Source organism: Ursus americanus, chromosome 30 (genome assembly GCF_024610735.1).
Source record: "Ursus americanus isolate L20-20 chromosome 30, mUrsAme1.1.p, whole genome shotgun sequence".
Taxonomy (NCBI): Eukaryota; Metazoa; Chordata; class Mammalia; order Carnivora; family Ursidae; genus Ursus; species Ursus americanus.
In genome coordinates this window covers 21,364,825-21,389,663 of record NC_142156.1, presented here as the reverse complement: position 1 = coordinate 21,389,663, position 24,839 = coordinate 21,364,825, and the positions used below count along the sequence as shown (strand labels likewise).

At 49.2% G+C, this 24,839-nt stretch overlaps 1 long non-coding RNA gene across 1 annotated transcript in view; it reads right to left on the bottom strand.

The window, feature by feature from the left end:
• Positions 1-16,486: 16,486 nt before the first annotated feature.
• The window catches only part of LOC123780310 (uncharacterized), a 30,276-nt gene continuing 21,923 nt past the window's right edge, over positions 16,487-24,839 (bottom strand). The window contains exon 4 of the long non-coding RNA XR_006776374.2: positions 16,487-19,354. This is a non-coding gene — a long non-coding RNA (uncharacterized LOC123780310). The remainder of the gene's footprint in view (positions 19,355-24,839) is intronic.

Sequence of the window (24,839 nt, the reverse complement as noted above, 5' to 3'; positions counted from 1 at the left end):
GTGGCTCAGGCGTTAAGCATCTGCCTTCAACTCAGGGCGTGATCCCAGGGTCCTGGGATTGAGCCCCGCATCAGGCTCTCTGCTCCGCTGGGAGCCTGCTTCTTCCTCTCCCACTCCCCCAGCTTGTGTTCCCTCTCTCACTGGCTGTCTCTCTCTCTTCAAATAAATAAAAATAAAATCTTAAAAAAAAAAAAAAAAGAACAAAGTTGGAGGACTTAACATATCTGATTTCCAGATTTACTCTAAAGTTATAAAACAGATATGTCTGCAAAAGGTAGACAAAATCATCAATAGCATGCGACGGTACTCAGAAATAGATCCGCATACGTACTGTCTTGATGTTTGACAACCGTGACGAGACAATTCAATGGGGAAAGAAAACCTTTTTCAACAAATGGTAATAGGTCAACTGGATATCTGTACTTAAAAGTGAACAACATCCTTATCTCATTCCATACATAAAAAGTAACACACGCTGTATCATGTCACTAAATATAATCTTATAAAATTATAAAATCTCTGTGAGAAAATAATATGACAAATTTTTAGCCAACTTGACTATGGTAAATGTTTCTCAGATGAAACACTGAAAGTATGAATCACAGAATATGACGTATCAGACTTCATCAAAATGTAAAACTTTGGATCCTTGAAAAACACCATCAAGAAAACAAAAAGGCAAATCACTTAGAGTATTCACACCACATACACCAGATAAAGACGCCCTATGAAGAGTACTTGTAATTTCACAACAAAACAAACAACCCAACATGAAAATGGACAAAGAATTTGAAAGACGCTTTACAGAAAAGGAAACATGAATCATCAGGGAGCACAGGAAGCGATGCTCGAAATCATTAGACGATAGAGAAATGCAAATTAGTATCAAAATGAGAGAACATGGCAAACCCATTAGAGTGGCTACATTTAAAGTAAACAGACAGGGGCAGCTGGGTGGCTCAGTCGGTGAAGCATCTGCCTTCAGCTCAGGTCATGACCCCAGGGTCCTGGGACTGAGCCCCACATCGGGCTCCCTGCTCTGTGGGGACCCTGCTTCTCCCTCTGCTGCTCCCTCTGCTTATGTGTGCACTCTCTCCCTTCCTCTCTCTAGGCAAATAAATAGGTAAAATCTTTAAAAAAAAAAATAAACAGACAAGCCGACCATAACAAGCACTGGCAGAGATGAAGCAGGGGAGCTGTTCTCAGACAGTGCGGACAGACGGACGGAGAATAGTAGAAGGCACAGCGCCTTCGGAAAACAGGTCAGCATTTTCTAACGTTAAGCACAAACACGGCATACAACCAGCCTTTCCTCTTCTAGCTATTTCCCTAAGAGCAAAAAAAACTCCCACGTGCTCACAAAGGCTGTGCACGGATGTTCAGCAGCTTTATTTTTAAAACCAAAACCTAGAAACAGCTCAAATGTCTGTCGACAGGTGATTAAAAAAACAAGTTTTGGTATGTCCCCATGGGGAGCATAATCAGCAGGAAAGAAGAACACCGTGGATGAGCCTTGAAGTCACTACAGTGAGTGAAAGAAGGCTGGGATCCCTGAGTGGCTCTGCTGGTGAAGAGTCTGACTCTTGATTTCGGCTCAGGTCCTGATCTCAGGGTCCTGGGTGGAGCCCCATGTCAGCCTCCGTGCTGCATGGGGAGTCTGCTTGAGATTCTCCCTTTCCCTCTGCCTCTCCCCTCCCTGTGCACGCGTGTGTGCTCTCTCTCTAATACATAAATTAAAAAAGAAGGCTTACAAATAAGATTTCATAATGCCCTTCTGTATAAAATTCTGGAAAAAGCTAACTAAGCTCTAGAATGTATGTATGTGTCCATGTGTATGCATGTGTATACACATGTATGTATATATCCATAGTGCACATGTATGCACACACACACGGAAAACACAAATTTGAAAGAGAAAGCTAATTGCAAACGGACCTTCCCAGTATAATAGTGTAAGACTATCACATCTTACCATACTATCATATATCATATGTCACCATATCTATTACATATGACATAATATACCTCCATCAAACCATTGAGTTGGGATGATAACTTGCCATTTACAAACACAGCATTTCCAGAAGATGTATATATATATATATATATATATATATATATATATATATATATATATATAACGTATTAGAATATCTGTATTTCAGAATGACCAAATTTAGAAGAAGAGCTCCCTTCGGGGAGGGAGAGACCAGAATGCAATGAGGGAATTGGTACCTTCAGAATTTGATTGCTTCTGTTATGTCTTAAACACGACAGTTTTGAACATGGAGTGTTACGGAAAGTACAGGCTATTTGGCAAAATATTAGGATTTGACAAACAGAATGACAGGTGCGTGGGTGTTTGCCACACTGCCGTGTGTAGCTGTGGGTAAACAGGAAGCAGAGTATTTAAAAATAGAATGCCGGCAACCCGATTCCCAATTTCTCGTGGATGGCGCTCGGCTGTTTGAATCTCAACGACATACCTCATCAGAAACGCTCCAAGCAATCCCCCGACTCTTAATTCCTCTCGTGACAGCTACACCGAGCCCCTGCCCCTGTGTTAAAACCACAGGAAAATTATTTTGGGGTCTTTCTGTTTTTCCTCTCCTTTGCTCTATTAAAGCACAATCTACCTTGCGGATCGGTTTGGGTGACCTTGTTTTTGCTTGGCTAACAATTCTCCAGAGCCAAAAACAATAACTCTTGATAATAAGCAAATGCGCGGCCTCTTCAGTTTCCTTGGCTGCCAAACCCACAGCCATTTCTCACACTAACAGCCCGTGCTAACTTCCAGGCTCACTAGATTTTGTAGAAATCACCGTGACAAGCCTGGGTACAGCTAAGACAGTTGACCCAGTTGCATATTTTTTTTCTGTCTCCGTCTTTGGCAACATCCCAAAACCCTTCCAGGAAAGGGAGGAGCAGAAATCATCTTACACGGATTCTCTAAATGCCGCCTTTAAGAGTCGTCCCTCTCTCTGATTTCCCCCATTAATGTCCAGAATGAAAGCTCTTATCGTGCATAATAATTTATACATCCCTTGGAAGTGTAGCTATTTCTGAGTCTACTAACGTGGAACGTGATATCCATGCTTATTGACTTAGGAAAGAATGTGATAAACCCTGACAGCGTTTGCAATGAGTGGGTATCAGTCTGTAAGAGTTTTCTTTTTTTTTTTTTTTAAGATTTTATTTATTTATTCGACAGAGATAGAGACAGCCAGCGAGAGAGGGAACACAAGCAGGGGGAGTGGGAGAGGAAGAAGCAGGCTCATAGCGGAAGAGCCTGATGTGGGACTCGATCCCATAACGCCAGGATCACGCCCTGAGCCGAAGGCAGACGCTTAACCGCTGTGCCATCCAGGCGCCCCAAGAGTTTTCTCCTCCTTGTCCCTGGGGTGGAAGTTTTGGGGTTTGTCTGAGTCAGGAACTGGGGAATCGGCATTATGATTTGTTTCATTTAATGATGTTTTGAATAAATAACACATTCCCACATAATTAAAATTTCAAAAGGTAGCGTGAAGTGAAGACTTCGTCTCCCACTGTCATACCCCAGATCCCCCACACCCCTGCTTTAGGTCAGCAATGCTTCGTTTCTTTATTAATCCGGCAAAGGTATTGCAACGCATCTATAATGAATAACTGTGCGTGCTCTTTCTTGTCCCATTTTTGCACAAAGAGTGTCCACTGTGCACAGTCATAACACCCGGTCTGGCCCAAAGGGAGAAGGAGCTCTGGCAGTTCTCCAATGGCCAAGGAAAACCCTGACCCGGGAGTGATGTACGACACGTCCACTACAGTGTCACTGGCCAGAGCCACCGCATGTCCCATCTGACCCCAGGGAGCCCGCAGTGCGACCCTACCACCTGCCCAGAAGTCAAACACCAGCGATGGTGGGTGACCAGCTCATGAACAGCAAGGCTAGGGGAGCCGGCGTCCACACCCTACTCTGAGGACCCAGAACCTGACATAACTCCCCATCGCTGACTCATGGCCCTCTCTCGGACAGGGCGCACGTGCAATGAAGGAAGCGAAGAGGAGGACCCTGACGTGGATCACGCGACTTTTCAGTCCTGCTTCCGTGTGAAGCACCCCTGTGCCGCGTGGAGCAAGGTTGCTCGGCCCCTGCGTCAGGAGGAGCCTCGTTCCCCACGAGCCTTCATCACTACAGCCTGGTTGGCTTCTGCACGTGAAAACAACTGCGACCGAGGCCAGAGCACAGCCGGGGTCTGCTGGTTAGCGAGCTGCTCCACGGAGGCCTCGGAGGGCCACCGAAACCCCAGCCGCCTGCAGGGGTGTGGGCAGCCGAGGAGCAAAGAGCAGCTGCATCCGCCACCAGGAGCCGCGCACCCCGGCTCCCATCTCGCCCTGGTCTCTCGGGAGCAGCACCTCCATGCGCAGAGGGAGGCGTTCAGGAAACTCCACGAACGAGATGGATGGGCTTGGCTTGTGGCTGCGCTGCCATGGGTCCCGGATGGGCTGGGTGCAGAGAGCCAGGTCCGAAGTGTGCTCAGACACCCCCCGCAACGGCTTGGGGGGATTCACTGCCGTGGGACAAGGAGGCAGAGCTCAGAGGTCCAAGAGCCACGGAAGTCATCACTGCAGCCCAGACGGGTCTCATGAAGCCCAAAACCCCTGCATCCAAGTCCCTGAGCCACCTCTCCTCCGCATGCCTCACGGGCATCTCAGACTCAAAATGCCCGAGACGGAGCTCCTGCCCTTCACCACCCCCGGCCACCATGTGCCCTTCACGTGACCTTCCACAGCCCGGTAACAACCTCTCCACCCTTCCAGGCTGCAGCCTTGGCCATCTTTGACGCTTCTTGTCCTTAGCTGCTCACACGGCACCATCAGTAACCCACAGTTAGCTCTACCCACGAACCATAAAAGCCGCGACCACTATAAGCTCAGAATGGGAGGAACATTCTGCAAATCACACACCTGACCAGGAGCTCTGCACTCAAACGACCCCTTCTAAGTGAGGTCTTCCTTGATGGCTTTGCCTCAAATCCCCTCACCTGGGTTGGTACTCCCTATCCCTCACCCCCACACCCCTGCTTTATTCGCTCTGCAGAGAAGTTACCCTAGCATCCCAGATATTTTGCTTACTTCTCATGTTAACGTGCGCCTTCCCAGGTGGAACATTCCATGGGGGCAGACATTTTCTCGATCCTGTTGGCGGGTGTTCCTGTGCTCGCGGCTGGCACAGAGTGGGGACGCCACAGATCCAGCGGGACTAAGTGAATGAAGAATAGATGCACGAATGAGGAGCGAATGGCCGCATGGCTCAGCGGTGAGCATCATAGGAAACTCACTTCCCTGTGTCATCTGTTGGTCTGACTGTCGGCTCAAATTTCCAGCCCCCGCGTGGAAGCCCACCACTGCCCACACCCCTGTCCCTGCCTTGGGTCTCAGGTGCACCATCCTCTCCCCGCACTTCATCATTTGGACTTCAGGCTCTTGGCGGGCAAGCTAATCCCCACTGTCCCTTAACAGAGACAGAGTTTTCCACCGTCCAGAAGGAGACAATGGTAAAGCCAGCGTACGAACATCTGAGGTAGTCGAGTACGAGGTCTGGTCCCTGCATTTAATTGGTACCCATGCTGCCAGCGCAACAGCCTTGTCCTGGAGCATTTATTAAACACCCAGGAGTAGCCAGCACCAGCACAGAGGAAGGCGTAGGACCTGGGCCCTGTTCTGGAATCAGCTTCCTCTCCGAGGTGTGAAGGTTGGATATACTGAGGTCTCAGGGCCTTCAGTGTTCAACCTACTGAAAACAAGGACCGTTGCCCAATTCCCCACGGTGCTGTGAGGCAATTAGTGCTCAATAAATATCTGTTACTCTGAAAAGTTAGACTAGTCCACGTAAGCTGACTATATGGGAAGAACCATCACCGCAGAGAGAACGACTGAGCAAAGCGAGCAATGAAATGTTCACGTCGTGAAGGTAGGTCTTGTTATAATTGGCTCAGTGCCGATAAGGGGAGTAAAAGCGACCTTTCCGTGGGTATCAGAGGGGCCAGACGTAGCCAGCTTTCTCCAAGAAAGCCGGAGCTCATAGCACGGCAGAAATCCGGAGATCACTCGTGATTCCTTAAATGTCACTAGAGCGGAGAAAGAAATTACACACAAGACTGAAGATGTATGTGTGTGTGCCTATCTATGTACATACACGTGCACACGCGTGTGCACGCACACACACGTATGCAGACACGGATATTCAGGAGAAAGAGCACAAGGGAACTACTTAAAAACTACAGTTCAAAGAAAGGACATGTCCTGGGCATCCCTTGAGTGCAAGGACACTGGGGTGACAAAGACAGACCTAAACGGTACCTCCAGCTCCGGGAAGCTTGAGGATTTAGTGAGGGCGTTCCGATCAGCCCACAAGTGGAATGGCATTCCGAATGCCATTTGAGTGAAAAATCAAATCAGAATTCTTATATAATGTTCAATTAACCTGGGGTCTCTCCGCCACTTCTCATCTGGGCAGAAATTCAATGGAAGGGATTTGCTGGCTCTTGTAAACCCAAAGTGTGTAAATAGTCCTAAGTGATGAGTTCTCCTTCAAGAGAAATGAAATACTCTGTCTCCAATTAATGAAAATCCAACAATTCGGTCACATCTCCTACTGGGTTCATTGTGTTAATTACAAAAGTCTCAAACTCATTTTGAGAGGACAGAGTTTCTCAACCTGGGCACTACTGATACGATAGACGAGATAATTATTTTTGGTACGGTGGGAGGCGGGGGCTGTCCTGCTCAACCCTTCCCGAGACTCAACCCACTAGATGCCAGTGACATCCCAGTGTGACGACCAACAATGTATCCACACATCACCCAACGTCCTCTTGGGGACAAAATGACCCCAGTGGCAAACCACTGGCCAAGGATAATTATTCTAAAGTAATTCAGTCTAACTATGCAGTTGAAAGAGCTACGTGTCTGGGGCTCTCCCACTTCTCCTTTGCTGATTGGATCCATCCCAGCTCTCCCGAAATATCCTATGTGGAAATGTGCCCATATCCTCACCGGCAATAGTTTGATGAGGGAAAATTCATTGGTTCCGACTGAGTAATTAGGAGTGAAATGCGTGTACGAGGCGATGACACGTAGTGATCAAAGCGGTATGCTTCCCTTTTGTCCCTGAAAACCGAAGTGGTTTGGGGTAAGAAATGGCCTCCTCCTTCATTACTCAAGGAGCTGTTTTTCTGGGCTCCCGGAGAGAGGAAAATGAGTTCACCCGGTGTTCCGGAACACACTGACAGAGCTAGAGAGAGGGTTTTCGGAGACGGCCTCAGTAGCTCATTTTCAGACATGACAGAGATGCCAGGTAGTGACAAAGTCTGGATGGGAGTTGGTGCCAGGCCAGACGCCGGAGGACGAAGGCCACTAACGAGCCCCAGAATGAAAGGTGACGTCCCTTCTTCTGGCTGAGCTGGCCCGGCTCCATCCACGCTGCACTAATGAGGGGCTGTGGGCCATTCAGTGGTCACCGGGGAGCCTGACCTTTGCCACTAGGAGCATGCCTCCCTCTCCCCACCACTGGCCACCACAGGGGAGGGTCGAGAACACGCTGGCAAAGAAACGGAGCCGGTATCTTAACAGAGTGCATTTCCACTTCAGCTGAGAACAGTCAAGGTCAGAGCCCTGAGAGATAGTGTCTTCAAAATGTCTGTTGAGTCCCAGAGCAAAACCGTGTCCTCTCTGATCTAGGCAGACTGACTTGCCCCAGAGAAGGGGGTCAGAGTCCGGAGACCACGCTCCTTGAATAGAGAATCCACACACGTAGTCTCTTAGGCGTTGCCTTATTAAAGGAGCACACTATCTGAAGTTAGGTGGTCCTAGCACCCCTATGATGAGACAAGACTCCGAAGACACCACTCCGAGGACCAGCGCTGCCGGTCCCACACGTGCACGCGCCTCGGGCAGACTCACCTCCCACGGACACGCGGTCAGCACTGGACGAGGACGGCATGCCAGCTCTGTGCTGGGCACTGGTGAACGGTGGTGACCGAGGCGAGGGTGGCCCCTGCTCCTTCTACTTGAGTGGGAGGAAGTAATTCGTAGGCAGTGAGTGTGAGCGTCCTGAGTGCCCGTCCCCAGGCACCTCCAGCCCCTCGCCTTGCCGGCACACGGCAGCAGCATCCTTGCCGGCCCCTGTGGCTGGGTGGCCCCCGTGGCTGACTCTCCGACTACCGCATGCACACGCACACCCTTAACACGAAGGCACAGGTGGGAAGAGACAAGCAGGAGGCCTTGGATGAGGAAGGGATGCCCTGGGGGCCCCGCGCAGGCCCATCCAAGAGATCCAGGCCATCCGTGGTGTGAGTCCAGTGGCAAAGTGCGGCACGGTCCAAGCATTGGCAGCCCTTTCCGGAGAGCACGCTCGGCGGTGGGCCTCTCTGGGGACAGACAGCTAACACCTTCTGGTTGACTACAGCACAAACTGAAGGCTTGTGAAATAACCGAGGACTGAGAGGCGCGCTCGGTCCCCCGTCGGCTGCAGCTGACCGATCTACGGGCCCTGAAACTGGCCGTTTTAAACCGCATCCCGCCCAGCGCCCTCCGAGGGGCAGGGCCAGTGCCTTTCCTGTTTGTCTCTCAAAAGTGCCCTCCGAGAAAGCTACTGTCACCAGCAAACGACACTCCATGGAACGGGATAGAGGAGTTAAGTGACGTGCCTGCAATGTCGCGGTGAACAAGGAGGTGGACGACGCATTCCTGCTCCTTCTACTGCCCCGGGTTACCTGGAGCCTGGAACTGCATCCGGTCTGGGGCGCACCTTCCCGCCACCACAGGAAAAGCTGAAACTCTGCATGACTGCAGGTGACCAGCCCGCAGAAGCAGGTGTGAGCGCTCACAGGGCATCACCTCCTCTGGCTGCTGGCCATTCCGGCAAGTGGCATCCCCTTCCCTCTGACGGAGCCACTCTCCAGCGCTCCAGGAAACCCCTAGCAATCCAGAATAGGGAAGACTGTTGTGCCCCTGGTCTAAAGTTTCAAAAGCATTGCTGTCACTTCCGGGCAGAGTATTCCCTCGCGTCCTTACAATTCTGCAGCCCAAGCTAATCTACGAGCTCCAGGTTCAAACTAAAGGAAAGAAAAAGAAATCAAATCTCCCAGAACATCCCCAAATATTCTGACCTTGCATTCCTCCCCAGACCACTCTGTTCGTCAGGTGTTTTGACCCGAGTCACAGGGTTATCACTGAAGACCTTTCCCAAGTGTAGGGCAAGATGACTTTGATTTCATGTATCTTTGGGTGGCTCGCATCCCCAACTCTTGTCGCTGTGGTTACCATTTGGGTGGACGGATAAAAGTAAAACACAGAGGATCTCACTTACGTCATCCCAATATAATTATAAATACATCAGATATATTAATTAATTCCAAAGAATGTGTTTATTTGTTCTTGTTCATGCCAAATACAAGGCATCTCACCCCAAAATCGTCGGGACAGATACGGGTACAGGGGAAAGTCTCCAAGTGTAAACCATATGTTTTGGGGAGTGTAAAGCCCAGAACAGCGTTTGCCTTCCCAGGAGTGTGCTCATAAGCCCATGCTTTGCTATCAAGCCTCCTCTGGAGCTCATGCAGTCAGACAACAGAGCTAATTAAACTTCTCAGAACGGAAGTACCCAGGGCATCGAGACGGGACCTCAGAGTCAAGCAGCCCCCGCCCACCGTGCGTCTGCTGCTGGGGTGATGAGGACCCTCCTGAGGACGCCTTCTTCCCCTCAAGGGAGTCAGGTCTCAGCAGCCAGAATCCATCTGAGCTCATCTGGACCCTCAGTGCTGCCCTCTGAGCTCCCCTACCCAGGACCAGCCCGGCTGCCCTTTAAACCATCCGCGTACAGATGGCTTCGTCTCCATTATTTCTGTGCTGGGGAGGCACACCGTGCATTGCTAATACTTGCTCATAACCACACTCCTAACACGATGAAACGCCACCAGCCAGGAACGGCTATTATGCTTAACAGACTGATTAGCAAGGAAGGGGAGCTGCGAACTCCACGCAGGGTAAATGGGATGTTGTAATTTACACTAGCTGATCTATCATCATTTTGTTTTTAGTGCAGTGGCTTGTTACACATACAACTAATAATGCTAAACAGTGAAATGTCAAGCTTCAACTCTTAATAGCCTCATTTGAATTACATTTGTATTTATTGTCCCTCTGATTATTTTTCCGGCCATCTGAGCCGGACACATCCCTACACCATAGCGCCGGCTAGCTCCTTGCCACAGGCATCATTAAAATACCCCCACCCTTGCGAAGTCAAAATGATTGCAGGAGGGATCTTGGCCAGAGACTCTCTGCTAACGCCTACATTCTCCCTTCTTTCCAAGGTCGCGTTTTGAAAATGCGCTCAGAAATTGCAAGCTAGTCGCTGACTGGTTAAATTGTCACGAGGCCCCATTTTTAACGATAAGCACGACTTCCAAATGGACAGCATAATGGACAGCTTCTCCTTCCGAGGCCTCTGTCCAGATTCACATAATAAAGCTCGCCACCGTGATCTCCCTAGGAAACTCCCTAGATCTCTGTTTGGGTTCATTCACAGTAAGCAAACAGTTCCTGAGTGTCCGGAGCCAAATGCTTCCAGCCTGGAGGCAGGCACCAGCCGTGAAACTGGTTCTACACAAAAGCCTATCCGTTCACAAACCACGGCGTAGGCATGCGTGCTGGGTACCCGAGCTGGTTCCAACCGCTTCGAATCCCAGCCCTCCCCTCTTTCATGCAGTGTGGGTGGGGCTGGCCCCGCTCCCCAAGTGCAAGACAGGGCACGGGACCTGCGCCCTGCCCATCAGAGCATTCTATCCACGTGGGTGGAGATGCCCACCAGACGCCACGGGGCAAGGAATTACAGACAGGAGGTTAAAAAAATCTTTTAGGAAGAGCCCCTCTCTGTTCTGGATTAAGAGCTACAGGGCGGCAAGCTGGGGGCTTCCAGCTGCTGGTACGTGAAGAGGGTCTGCCGGACATGAAGCTGCCACAGACGGCAGAGCCAAAAGGTGGTCAAAACGTTGGTTCTGATGGAAACATTTTAGACCCTGGATCCAATTATGCCTCAGTTTTATTGTTTTCATAGACTTTATTTTTTTTTTAAGATTTATTTTAGAGAGAGAGAGAGAGAGAGATGGGCAGAGGGAGAGGGAGAAAGAATCTTAAGCAGATTCCCCGCTGAGCTCAGAGCCTGACACGGGACTCAATTCCACAACCCTGAGATCATGCATGACCTGAGCCGAAACTGGGAGTCAGAGGCTTCACCGACTAAGTCCGCCGGGCACCCCTCATAGACTTTACTTTTTGGAGAAGTTTTAGGTTCACCACAAAATTGAGCAGCTGTATACAGAGCTTTCCCATGGCCCCCCTGCCCCCCCCCCCACATACATAGCCCGTCACCAACACCCCCACCAGAGTGGGACACTTCCTACCATCGATGAATCCAAAGTGACACCCGACGGTCACCCAACAAGGCTCACTCTTGTATGTTCTATGAGTTTGGGCAAACGGATAATGACGCGTGTCTACCATTATAATGTCACGCAGACTAGTTTCACTGCCCCCACGTCCCCTGTGCTCCAGCTGCTCAATCCTCTCCATTAAGCTCGGGCAACCGCTGCTCCTTTCGAGGTCTCCAGAGTCGTGCCTTTTCCTGAATGTCATAGAGTTGGAATCATACAGTCGGCAACCTTTTCAGACTGGCTTCATTCACTCTGTAATATGCACGTAGGGTTCCTCTGTCTTTTCCTGGCTTGCTAGCTCATTTCTTTGCATCCCGGAATAGCATTCCATTGTCTGGATGGGCCACAGTCTGTGTATCCACCCCCCTACCTGCTTGCTTCCAAGTTTCCACAATTACGGACAAAGCTGCGATAAACACCCAGGTGCAGGTGTTTGCGTGGACATAACTTTTCAGCTCCTTCGGTGCCTGGGCTTTGTAGTTCCGTGAACCTATAATTATCTTTATTAAGCAAGCCATTAGGAGCTGGGTTTGCTGTCATTTATTCACTTTCTTTTTTTTTTTTTTTTTAAGATTTTATTTATTTGAAAGAGAGAGAGAGGATGAGGCAGGACTTGATCCCAGGACCCTGAGATCAAGCCCTGAGCCAAAGGCAGACACTTAACCAACTGAGCCACCCACGGGCCCCCTATTCACTCTCTTTTTTTTTTTTCAGTAAAACATAATTTCTTTTCTTAGGACTTTAATTATGCTTCTCACTGAAATAAATTTTATTTAGCTTTGAGATACTTGAATTCTTTCAGTTTCAGTTAACATCGATCGGCTGTTGAAATATTTGGTAAGATTCCACCATAATTCACGGGGTACTTTGGATTTTAATTATCTTTTTGCCTCCTTTCTTTCATTCTTTCTTCCTGTCTTTTTTAAAGATTTTATTTTTTAAGTCCTATCTACACCCAACGTGGGGCTTGAACTCACGATCCTGAGATCCAGAGTTGCTCGTTCAATCCACCGAGCCAGACAGGTGCCCCGATTTGCTTCTTTCTAGGTGGACAGGATGGATTTTGCAGAACTGACTACAGTTCTGACTCTGATCCAGAAAGGGACCGTTACCTTGAGAAGAACAGAATGTGGCCAGAATGAGGGGGAACAAAGCATAGCATTTATTGGCGGTACGCTGAACTCATTTGTGAAGTCAAATGCTGTCGTGATCAGGCCAAAAGTACACTGAACTCCAGAACCTAAGAGGAAAGAATTCCTCCACCTGGTTTTTCAACTAGAACCTGGAGTCTCCAATCAAATTCTTTTTCTTTTTTTTTTTAAGCAGGCTCTTTCCCCAGTGTGGGACTTGAACTCACAACCCTGAGATTAAAAGTTGCACGCTCTGCCTACTAAGCCAACCGTTCTTGAGAGAGAATCTGATTGACCCTTCCCCCACCCAAGACCATTTTGGGTAAAATAAATACAACATTTAAAGCAGAAGTCCTTGAATTTGCTAAAATGGGAAGGTTCTCCTTCAGGCAAACAGTTTAACAGGGAAGCTCTCCAGGCGGCTCGTGGCATTACAGTTAGACCCCATCCAGGGGTCAGAGCGCCAAAAGGCTGTAAGAAAAGGGGGAAAGCCATGAGTCCAGGAGGACTGATCCTCTTTTCAGTTGGTTGCTGGCACTGGAGCCCCGAGATCTTTCAGCTCGGCATCCCTCTCTCCTCCCGCCCAGACCTGGGGGCAGGATGGCTCTCTGCACGCGCATCAGACTGTCACCGGGCCCACGGCGATGTTCTGATGGCAGCCACCTCTTCCATCTGTCTCGTGACGTCCCCGCCCACGGCTGCTGTTTAAATGTTCGTTAGTGTCTGGAAGTGTCCTCGAACGTTGTTTTATGCCTTTTAGACAGCTAATTAGAAGCATCGAGGTCTGCCAGAATAAGTGTGACTTCATCTCTTCAAACCTGTCTTCCATCGTTTGATGAGTCTCTGGTCTGTGGAAACACTCTTGCACTCATGTGTGAATTTCTGCTTTGGTTTTCTTCTTTCGTCTTGTAATGGAGGATGCGTTAAGATGATTTTTGGTTGTTGTTGTTGTTGTTGTTAGAGAGCGTGCATGCGTGTGTGCAAGGAGGGGGAAAAGGAGCAGAGGGAGAGGGAGAGAGAATCCTAGACAGGCTCCACGCCTGGCACGATGAGGGGCTCAATCTCACGACCTTGAGATCATGACCTGAGCGGATATCAAGAGTCAGACGCTCAACCAGCTGAGCCACCCAGGCGTCCCTAAGAGAATTAATTTTTTAAAACTTTTAAAAATAGATCATTTGTGACATAGAATAACGCCCTTATTGTTATGGGATTCCATTAGATTTAACATTTTAGGAACATACCAGACATTCCCACCAGCGGTGCATGAGGGAGAATTCTAGAGAAGTCTAGCACCTCCATGCACCGGCCAACACTTGATCCAACCAATCTGTTAGTTTGGACACCATAATATGTGTGCAGTGGTCCTCACTATAGTTTTAGTTTACATTTCCTCGCACCCCATGCTGTTGATGTTTCTCATTGCTTGAAGCAGGAGGGCAGGCTGGCCCCAGTTTTATATATATGTCCATATATACTTCCTATATCTATATACCTCCTGCCCTGGAGAGTCTCTCCTCCTTGGAGGAAGCCTGCAGGTGTGCTAAAAAGCATCAGCTTTGGAGTAAGACTCGGGTTTGAATCCTGCGTCCATCACCCACAGCCTGTGTGGCCTTGGAAAAGGGACCACATCTGGGCACTGGAAATAAGAGTATTGCCGACCTCGGTAGTTTGTAAATGGGATTGTGCACGTGAGCAAAACGCAGCCCAGAGAGCACACGCTCTAGAAATTCCAAGGGTGGCATTTTCCTCTGTGGGCACATATTCCAACATACGTGACCAGCTGCATATATCATCACAAGATCGGCCATGGGATCTTTCAGCCGAGACGAATGATACGTAATGGGTGCCCAGCCCCGTGGTGCGTTCCCAGCAGGAAGCGTTGGGGTGATTTCCACCCAAAGCGAGGTGCGAGGTGTGTGTTGTGCTCTGGCTTGAGGGAAGAGTTTAATAATTTAGGCCCACTCAGGTACCGTCCCCAAATGTGGCATGAGGGGTACCGCTCACTTGATGACTGCTGTCAGCAGAAGGCACCGCACCCCAGAGTGCACGGAACAGAATATCTGAATTACGATTATACTGTGAGGCAAAAAAGGCAGAGAAAATTACAACTCTAAAATCATCTTAGAGCCTTCTAGTGAAAAGTCATCTGAACACGCATAGCTGAGATGATGTGAGGTGGTCTGTGCTCTTGCCCCTGAACTGGTTAACTGGAAGGCATCATTTGGTTCAGCCAAAGGGTTCATGACCGTTCTCGCAACGACAGACGGGAAAGGCGACATTCAGCCTCGACGTTCCCATTCGTAGAACACACTCCATCCCAGTTCGGGCCCTGGGGCTGCGGCAGCCCGGCTGACTCCCGGGGTGGGCGAAGGATACCACAGCTGCCTCCCAGAGACCCTGCATCTCAGGAGTTCCCCAAATTCAAAGGACTCGGGGAGAGGAGAGGAGGGCTGACAGAGAGCCTCCTGCCACTTGCAGATGCTGTGGCGTCACTCAGGGAAACAGCCAGGAAGATGTCACATGGCCCAGCGTGCAGGAGCTGGCCAGCCAGGCCGTGTTATGTGTGCCGGGCAAGAAGGCGCCTCCCCCTGGACTCATTCTCTCTGCGAAGGAGCACTTAGAGAAATGAACCCTAACGGTAACAGAAACTGACTCCCAAAAGGGAAAAAAATAAGATTCTCAGAGAAAAAGGGAAACTTAAAAGTTGTCAAAGGATACATAGCGTTTTGTGTCTCTGCCTTGTGAATATGTATTAAACCCAGGGAGGAGCAAAGCCCCCAAATGAGACCCACCCCCACCTCACCTCAGCTGCAAAATGACGTCACCGTGATCTCCTGTTCACAACTGCTCTGTGCTGCTTCTCGCTCTGCAAACTTTAATAACAATTAAAGATGCCCTTACGATAGAGCTCGTCAAGTGTCCCGGTACAGTAGCTCCTGTCCAGAGGACAAGGGGAAACAACGACATCCGCATTTAAATCCATTTACACATTCCACGACACAGGACTCTGACGGTGCCACGGGGCGTCCCTAGCCCTAACCAGCAAATTGGGATTTTTAACTTGCGCCTGCCTTCCAGAAACGGGGATTGAAAGAGAAAATAAATTGTGCTTTAATGCCGGGAACTTATGAAGCCATCCCTGTCTTGGCTCCCTGCTACTGCTGGAAATGTTTCCCAGAGCAAATGTGGCTTCACTGACGACGGAGAAAATCTCATGGGAAACGTGCATCCGAGCTCACCGTTGGAAGGCGTGGAAAATGAGACTCCGTTCTCGATACCAGCACAATGGCACACGGTTCCCAAATGGAAATGAAAGAACGAACGACGCGCCTTTTACGTCTGCACAAGCTCCGCGACCTCCAGACTGCTGACTCCTTCAAGACTTGCAGGTGGAGTATTTCCACTAAAAAATAGCAGGAAATGAAACCAACCCAAAGGATCTTATCATTTCGAAGAAGGGGAAATAGGGTGGAGACAAGACAGGGACAGCAGTGTTGGTGAGATTCTGCCCCGACTCAGGGGCCTCGTGCAAGTCCTGAGGTGTCCCTGTGGCTCCTCCTGGGATGCCCCTGTCCCGCTGTGGTCGGCAGCCCCCAAAATATCCCCGCCGTGGTGCCCGGAACTGCGAATATGCCAGGTTACATGGAAAAGCAGAAGGAAGGTCGCAGATGGAATGAAGGTAACTAGTGAGAAGACAGTGAGATGACCTTGAGATCACCCAGGTGGGCCCAATATAATCAGAAGGTCCTTAAATGCGGGAGAGGCCGAAGAGCCAGGCAGAGCAATGCACGTCGACAGGGACTAGGCCCATGATGCCTGCTTTGAAGATGGAGAACATGAGGAATGTGGGTGCCCTCCGGCAGGTGGAAGGACAGGGAAATGAGCACCGCCCCCCCCCCCAGAGCTTCCAGAAGGATTCAGCCTTGCCAACACCTTGATTTCAGGCCAATGGGACCCATATTAGATTCTATCCTACAAAACTGGAAGATAATAAATGTGTGTTGTTTTAAGCCACTAAATCTGTGGTGATTTCCTATGGCTGTAAGTAAAGGCTTCTTAGGCTGTAAGTAAACATCTGTTGACTTATATAACGAGGGTATGGTACGTTACACTAGAAAAGAGAAAATCCTACGTACCTATGAACAATCGTAAACCAGTCTGAATTCGGCAGGGGTGGCCAGGGGTGGCACGTCAGGCCAGCACGGGAGCAGGCATGGCCTAACCCTGTCCAGTGAAGGTGGAGTGATGGCCACCGGGCTGTTACTGCAATTTTTTCTATGTTCTCTCTCCTGGAGGCTGGCTAAGCTGGAGGAGAAGAACCCACCAATGCTGGTGGCTATGTCGTTTCGGATCTGCAGGAATCGCCTTTCCAGGAGGCCGACACAGAAGGTGGAGCTCAAAGCTGCAGAGAGCCGGAATCCTGGAAATGCTCCTTGGGCACCTGGGTCTACTCATTCCTGAAACTAGTGCAGCCCCCCATCTCTGCCACGAGCACCCTTGCGGAGTTTCCCTTTGGGATGAGCAAGATGAGGAAATATGAGAAGGGCTTCCTAAAAAGACCTTCAAGAGGGGAGCACCGAAGACCCAGAGGTGCCTGAGCCAGTGGTGGGTTTGTTCTTGTGATCCTACAAGAGTAGGACCCAGGAACCAATCTGGAATGTCAATCCATGGAACTTGCTCTTGGAATCCTAGAGGGGGACCTGGAGAACCAATCTGGAATTTCAATTCATGAAATTTGCTCTTGGAATCCTAGAGTGGGACCTGGAGAACCAATCTGGAATGTCAATCCATGGAACTTGCTCTTGGAATCCTAGAGGGCGACCTGGAGAACCAATCTGGAATGTCAATCCATGGAACTTGCTCTTGGAATCCTAGAGCGGGACCTGGAGAACCAATCCAGAATGTCAAGGGCCACTCCATTCCACCTCCCTCAAGGATTCTGGCTTTCATTGCCTGAGATTTAGTCAAATATCCATCTCCATCTTCCTACCGGCTTGCGTATTTATTTAACAGGGCAGTGGAGTGAATAACATAAGAACGTGGACTCAAGCCCCAGGACTATGAGTAACTTCAACTTTCTGTGCCTCAGTCTCCCCACCTGTAAATGTCTCCTTACCTCATCAGAGTGTTGTGCAGATCAACGCTCCTACCTCGCAGGACGCACCTGCTTAGCACACCGCAATCCCCAGGTGCATGTTTTGAAGCTCCCAAAATTACAGGGAGAAAAAAACCCAGGAACCAGCCTCCAAACAGCCACAGTTACATACTTCAACTTAACAAAATGATTAAATCAGATCATTCTTAAACCAAAACGCTAATTTGGAAATTTAATTATTTTGAAGGACAGGTCCCCCGTGGCTTACTTATTCCATGATGCTGGAGTAGGAGAAAAAGTTAATAGCTTTCTAATTATATCAACTTTCTGTTTTAAAACCCCGGTTCTCATTTATTAGTCTGTCAAGGGATTATCAAGCTAGTTGTTTTATGCTCCTAATTCACAAAGCAGAAATCACGGTCCCTTAAATCGCTCCTTTTAAGTTGAAGCGATTGAACTCATTCATTTTTATGGAAGTTGTTAATAAACCCATTTACCAGAAATTTGACTTTATTAAGTTTAGCCCGTAGTCCTCATGACATAACTCAAGGAAGATTCTACAGCTCCTGTCTCGTATCTGCACATGTGACTTTACTTCATCAGCAAAACCAACGACAAGAAAACAGCAACACAGAATTCATCCGACAGGTGTCAGACGTCAAGATCTCGACTTCCTTATGGCTGAATAATTCTGCTTACATGTGGACAATCCCACAGAAACAGGGAATGGATTGGCGGTTGCCAGAGGCGGTGGGGGGGGAGGGGGCGGGGAGGTGTGAGTGAAGGTGGTCAAAGGACACCCTTCCGGTTACAGGGTGAACACATGCGGGGGATGTGACATTCAGCATGGTGACTGCAGTTAACAATACTTTCCTGTGGGGGCGCCTGGGTGGCACAGCGGTTAAGCGCCTGCCTTCGGCTCAGGGCGTGATCCCGGCGTTATGGGATCGAGCCCCACATCAGGCTCCTCCGCTATGAGCCTGCTTCTTCCTCTCCCACTCCCCCTGCTTGTGTTCCCTCTCTCGCTGGCTGTCTCTATCTCTGCCAAATAAATAAATAAAAATCTTAAAAAAAACAAAACAAAACAATACTTTCCTGTGTATTTGCAAGTTGCTAAAAGAGTAGATTTTAAAAGTTTTCAGTACACACACACACACATTATAACGATGAGGGTGACGGATGTGTTAATAACCTTACTGTGGTCATCACTGTGCAATACAGGGGTCCCCCCTTACCGGTGGGGGATTCGTTCCAAGACCCCTAGTGGAGGCCTGAATCGTGAGTAGTAGCGAACCCACAGCACGTAATATGCTTTTTCCTACATATACAGACGTGTGATAAGTTTCGTTTATAAATCAGGCACAGTGGGAGTTTAACGACAGTAACTAAGAATGAAATAGAACAATGACAACAATATACTGTAATAGAAGTTAGGTGCATGTGCGGTCTGCCTCTCGAAATCGCTTCCGTACTCACCCTTCTTCTTATAATGATGGTGTGGATGGCGAGATGCCCGCGTGAGAAGTGAGGGGAACGATGCAGGCGTGTGATGTCGCGTCAGGCTGCTAGTGACCCCACGATGCATCAGAAGGACCATCATCGGCTTCCAGACCGCAGTGGATCCCAGGTGACCGACACCATGGAAAGCGAAACTGCAGATAAAGCGGGAGGGACTATTGTATAGACGTATATAAAATCTCTACGGCTTATACCTTAAGCTTACACAATATTATAGGTCAACTCTATCTCAATAAAGCATAAAAGGAAGAAGAAAAATATCCGAATGTAATAATTATTCATGAGATACCACTTGAAATTGTGGTTCTGAATTCTTTTTCCTGTTCACACTTTCCCATATGGCCTCCTGGCTACATCACGGTGAAATGTCATGGGGCAAGATGCTGAGACCCATTCGTCCAGCAACAGACTCTGGCTCTAGACCTTGGAGATACAGCCTTGAAGACAACACTGTCTGCTCTTACGGACATTGCCTTCTCGGGAGTGTGACCTAAATCCAGGTGTCTTCGAGGTGTGGAAGTGACCAACGCCATGAGGAAGGAAGAGTGTGAGTAGCCAGACAGCCATGTAACCTGGACAACCAAGATGAGAGGGGACAGCTCTTCCTGACTCCTATAGGCAACGTTCCACCCTCTCTTGCACATTCTCCCAGAGACCAAGCAGGCGTGAACACACGTGTGTGTGCGTGCACTTAGGTAAGGAACATAGAAATCACTGGATTTTATTGCTAGATGTCCCTCTAGGAGACAAATGAACTATTATCCCAGGTTCTGCACTCATTATTCCCTCCTCCTGGAATCTTCTTTTTCCAAAATGTCTTTTTTCTTTTCCTTCCAAAATTTCTAAAGCTGACCCCTTCTAATTTGCAAGTTTCTGTGAATGTGGCGGCATCTTCAGAAAGCTTCCCCCGGCCGTCCTCCTCATAGTGGGAACTCCCGGGTATTTCTCAATCAAATCCCCCAAATTCGTTCGCCTCGTAAACTCAGACGCAGTTTGAGCTATCTTAGGCCTATATTCTGTTTTTTCTTACTGGAATATAAGTTCTTGCAAATCAGAAGCCTGGTCAAGCCCCATTTCTGTTCTACTCCCGGTGCCTAGAAGAGAGCCTGGGGCACTCCACCTAGGTCTGTTGAAACACTGAAGGAATCTGGTTACTAGGTGAGTAGACGGGGGCCCAAGAATGTTAAATGTCTTGAACAGACCACAAAGGTCACTAGTGGCAGAGCTGGGATACAAATGTGTGACCCTTGACAGTTAACATACTTGAGTTCGTGGACTCCTGGGGAAGAAAATTCCTCACATTTGGATTTTTTTTTCCCTTTACATTTGGACCCTTGATACTTGTAATGACTTGAATACTGATGATGTGGAGACACAGAGAGATGTCAAAATGCATTTTTTTTCGCACCATCAAGTCTTGCCACCCGGGAAGAAATTAACATCGAGGATTTTCTGAATCACTAACATTTCACCTCCACGAGAGGTTTTAGGAACTCTCCTCTCCCACAAACGACATTAGCAATTTAGAAAATGATTTAAAATAAAAGGGCATTTCCGAATATTGCCAATAACAGTTAGCAAATCTCATTAATGAGATACTCTGATGTGGAAATCACTACAATTCTTTTTCACTGCAAAATACTGTAATTAAGCCATTGTGTGTCTGTGTTATTTAGCAAATGAATAATCACACTAAGCCCTTGAGGCTTACTGCTCCTTTCGAGCATCAGGCTAATACCCTTGCAGTCTTGTCTGGAACTCAATGTAATGAGCAATATATTCTGAGCCGCGCTCCAGGCAATTGACTGCTTTATACAAGGAGATATTAGGGCAAGAGCAAAATTACCCAGTGCGCTGCAGGCCGCGGTACAGGAAGGACAACGGTATCTACTTAGACCGCACTGGTTTCTGGAACAGAGCACTGGGGATCCTGAGATGGGCACCGCGCACCTTGCGTGTGCCGGTCTCTGTGTGAGACAGCAGGGGCGTTCCCTGCTCCGGGAAGTTCACCGCCTGTGGCATTTACGAAAAGCACAACCTCCACTCGGAACGATGACAACAGGGCCGTCTGTGCCGCGTCCAACTTCCAAAAGCTAAAAAGGTGCACGCCGGACGGACGGAGGAGACAGGGACATCTGGACCCCAAGCAGGGCGGATTTGAACCGCGCTCCTCCACTCGCGGGTGGGCTTTTTCGGATAAATACAGGCCAGTCCCGTAAGTGTATTTTCTCCTCTTATTGTCTTCCTTTTCCCCTGCTTACTTCACACTACGTGATACATATGTGTGTGTGCAAAATCTGGGCTAATGCACCGTTTACGTGAGCAGTAAGAATTCCGGTCACCAGTGGGCTGTTAGTAGTTCAGTTTCTGGGAGGTCGAAAGTGGTAGTCAAATTTTCTACCGTGCAGGGGGTGGGCGCCCCTAACGCCCCCGCTCCGTGTCCAAAGGTCCGTGGTGATTTGGCACGGAGCCCTGTTAGGTCCAGCTAGCCTCACGCAGGCACCATGTGAACCAAGGCAGGGGACAGCGCAATGAACGAAGAATGAACGCCCCAGAAGACTGGCCTGGATGGTCGTAAAAGAGGGACCATAATAAGGCTTGTGCTCAGTAACCCTCTATGGGATCAGTGCCAGGGAGCCGGGGCTCACAAGTCAAAGAGATGACCGCGAGGTGGCAGTCCCACACAAGACGTCTCTTCGGGTGCAGCTTGGAAAGGACAGCATCTAGGGAAGTCCCTCGCAGCCTGAGACCTTCTAGAAGCTGCATGGGGGGGGGGGCTACCGCCCAGGAGAAAGGGGGGCAGGGAAGTGCTGCGGGAGGGGAGGCTGGGAAGAGCGCCCACGTCTCAGCAGCACCCAGTCTCTGAGTCAGAGCTGCCAGATGGGGGGAGGCAGCGTGAGAGCAGCCCCGTCCCACCAGCTCTCAGCCCTACAGGGAGGGGAAGCAAAAACAAAAGGATCTGAAAACCCAGGGAATCCCCCAGCACGAGTCCAGAACGGCCCTTCTACACAGCCGCCGGAGGCTCAGGTCCTTACGGGAGGGGAGCCAACCAGTCACCCACACCTGTGATGTTTCCCTCCTCTTAAAAAATGTTCGGGAGCCATAATGGCAAAATGTTCATCTGTAATGAAGCTAGATGTGAGATAAGTGGATATTTGCCCGATAACCTCTGCATATTTCAGCATGCTTGAAGTAATTCAGAATTTAAGAAATAAAATGAAAACCAAATTTCTGCTGAGGAGAGAGCCTTTTGCTTCTAAGATGATGCAGGCACACCAATGAGCCCGCAGCGGGGCCGGAAGTAACTACCATTTTTTTTTTCGGTTTGCCTGCGATTTTGCTTTGTATCTTAGCAGTGGACAGTTTTGCTTTGCCTTCCTGGCTCTCTAAGGCTGGCACCTGTCCAGAACTGGATCCGTGGCTTGTCTCCATCACCACGAATCCTTACGTTTCCTATCGATGAGGTACCCACCGCTGAAAACCGAAAGCTCCCATACACAGCAGCTCCCGTCAAACAGCATTGCCTCCTGGAGTCTTAAAAATATGTTAAATTCTTGGAAAGCCTTACTCAAGGCGAACGGAGTTGAATCTTACAGGAGAGTTTAGTGTTCAGGGTGCATAAGGTAAAAAAAAAAAAAAAAAAAGAGCCACTGTGGGAAAAAAATCACCTCTGAATACCCCTAAGCCAGACACAAAGCACCTACCCCGTAGCTTTTGCGAGGGAAAAGCCACACTTCCTCCAGACCCTGAGACCCCAGAGTCGCACACGTGGGAGACGCCTGGGCCCTGAGTCACCAGGAGAGCTGCTCCGTCTCGCCGCCCTCCCACTCCCCGCAGCAGGTGCCTCTGGAGTGGAACAGCGGGTAGAATTATATTTAAACTCTTCTTTCAGTCTCCCCCTTTCCCACAAGTGCTTACAAGTAAATGTGTGTGTGTGTGTGTTCGGTGTGCATCGCCTAGGACTCTGCTTCGTAGCCGAGCCCCCAACATTCTGGGACTGGGGGCACCCCTGCACTCCAGGGGCGACAGAGCCCTCCAGACAAACCCCCCAGGGGCGGCAGAAGACAGTGACCCTTCTCCCAGTGACATGATGTGGGTATCTCGAGACCTCGAGGTTCGGGAGGAGTTGAGCCCCGTGCACAAGGGCCTCCGCGTCTGGTGAGTGGGAGGAAGGACAGAGGGTGAGGACAGAGCCCTCATGCACAAGAAAATAAGACCAGGATTTACTGAGAGCCTCCCAGGAGCCACAGACTGACTTCTCTGCAGAATGGGTCCCCGGGAATGTCTGGGCTCAGGGCTCTTGCCCTCCCTTCCTCCTCTCACAGCTGGAAATGCTTCCAAATCTCCACACGTCCTGCTCCTTCGCAGCCTCAATGTTAAACTTCGGATCAGCGCTGCCGAAAGTCACACCCACCTATCGAGTGACCAGCTCATCTCCAAGTGGCCCTTTTTCCAGGACACTCTTCCCAGCAGCTCTGCACCCAGACTCGCCACCTCCACCATCATTGCTCCCACTGCACAGAAAGCGATGGGCCTCCAGCTTCTGCTCAAACACCAGAATAGTTTCTGGATTCAGAAACCCCTACAAGCAGAAACTCCAGAAAGATGGGTTTTAGATTTCCAAAGAAGACAGCAGCACCCTCAGGGAGAACGCGGCTTTGCTCTTCCTTGAATCTTGAGCTGGGATTATAATAGAACACAGTGGGTGGGATCTTTAAAGAATGTATCTTAAGGCTCTGCTCTTCTTCCAGACTCTAGAAGCAAACGTTCTTCTTCCTGGGGAAGACTGCTTAGCTTTTCACTCGGGTCCCATTCCAGTGGGGAGGTCGAGGCAGGCTCTGCAGGATGGTTTCTGGCCATACAAGACGATGCAATTCATTTCTTTTGAGAATTGTTTCCCGATGGCAATTGGAAGAAATCATGCAAGGAATAGCCCCCTGTCCGTGCTATCTGATGGAACAGGACAAGAAGGGAGACAGGATACTGAAATGTAAGCTTGTCTTATATTGATGTTACTCGGGTTAAAGGTTTTTGTTTGTCTTCTCCGAAAACTTCTGTCCCATCTAAAGAAAACAAAGAACTCAACCTCACAAACCAAAAGGACGACAATTTGTATTATCCTCTCTTTTTAAAAACATTTATAGCTCACTCAGTCCCAGAGCTCAACAAACTATGCATTTTTTTAAATTTTATTTTACAAGGATTTATTCTGTGCGGGAATACAGAGATGTCAATCGCAACATTATTGCCCCGGCAACAAACTATGAAATAAGATAACCAAAGAGAAGTATGGGGTTTTATGTGGGGTTTATGTGGGAAAGATTTTCTTCCATGGCTAAAATGAGATGCACGAGAACGACGTCTGCTCTTGCTGATAGAGCCATGTATGCTGTGATGTCTGGTGGCTCTGCAGCCACACTGAGATCATGAGGAAGTCAGTTCACCGGTATGCTTGAATGCAAAGACCAAGAAAAGCCTCCGGGTGTCATCGTTTTGCTGTAGAATTCACCAGCCATGGAACTACCACCCTCTGGCTCCTACTGTAGGAGAGAACAGTCCCCGTCGTTTCAGCCACCAGAACTGGGCATTCTACCTCACGTCACTCAAAACAAGCTACAG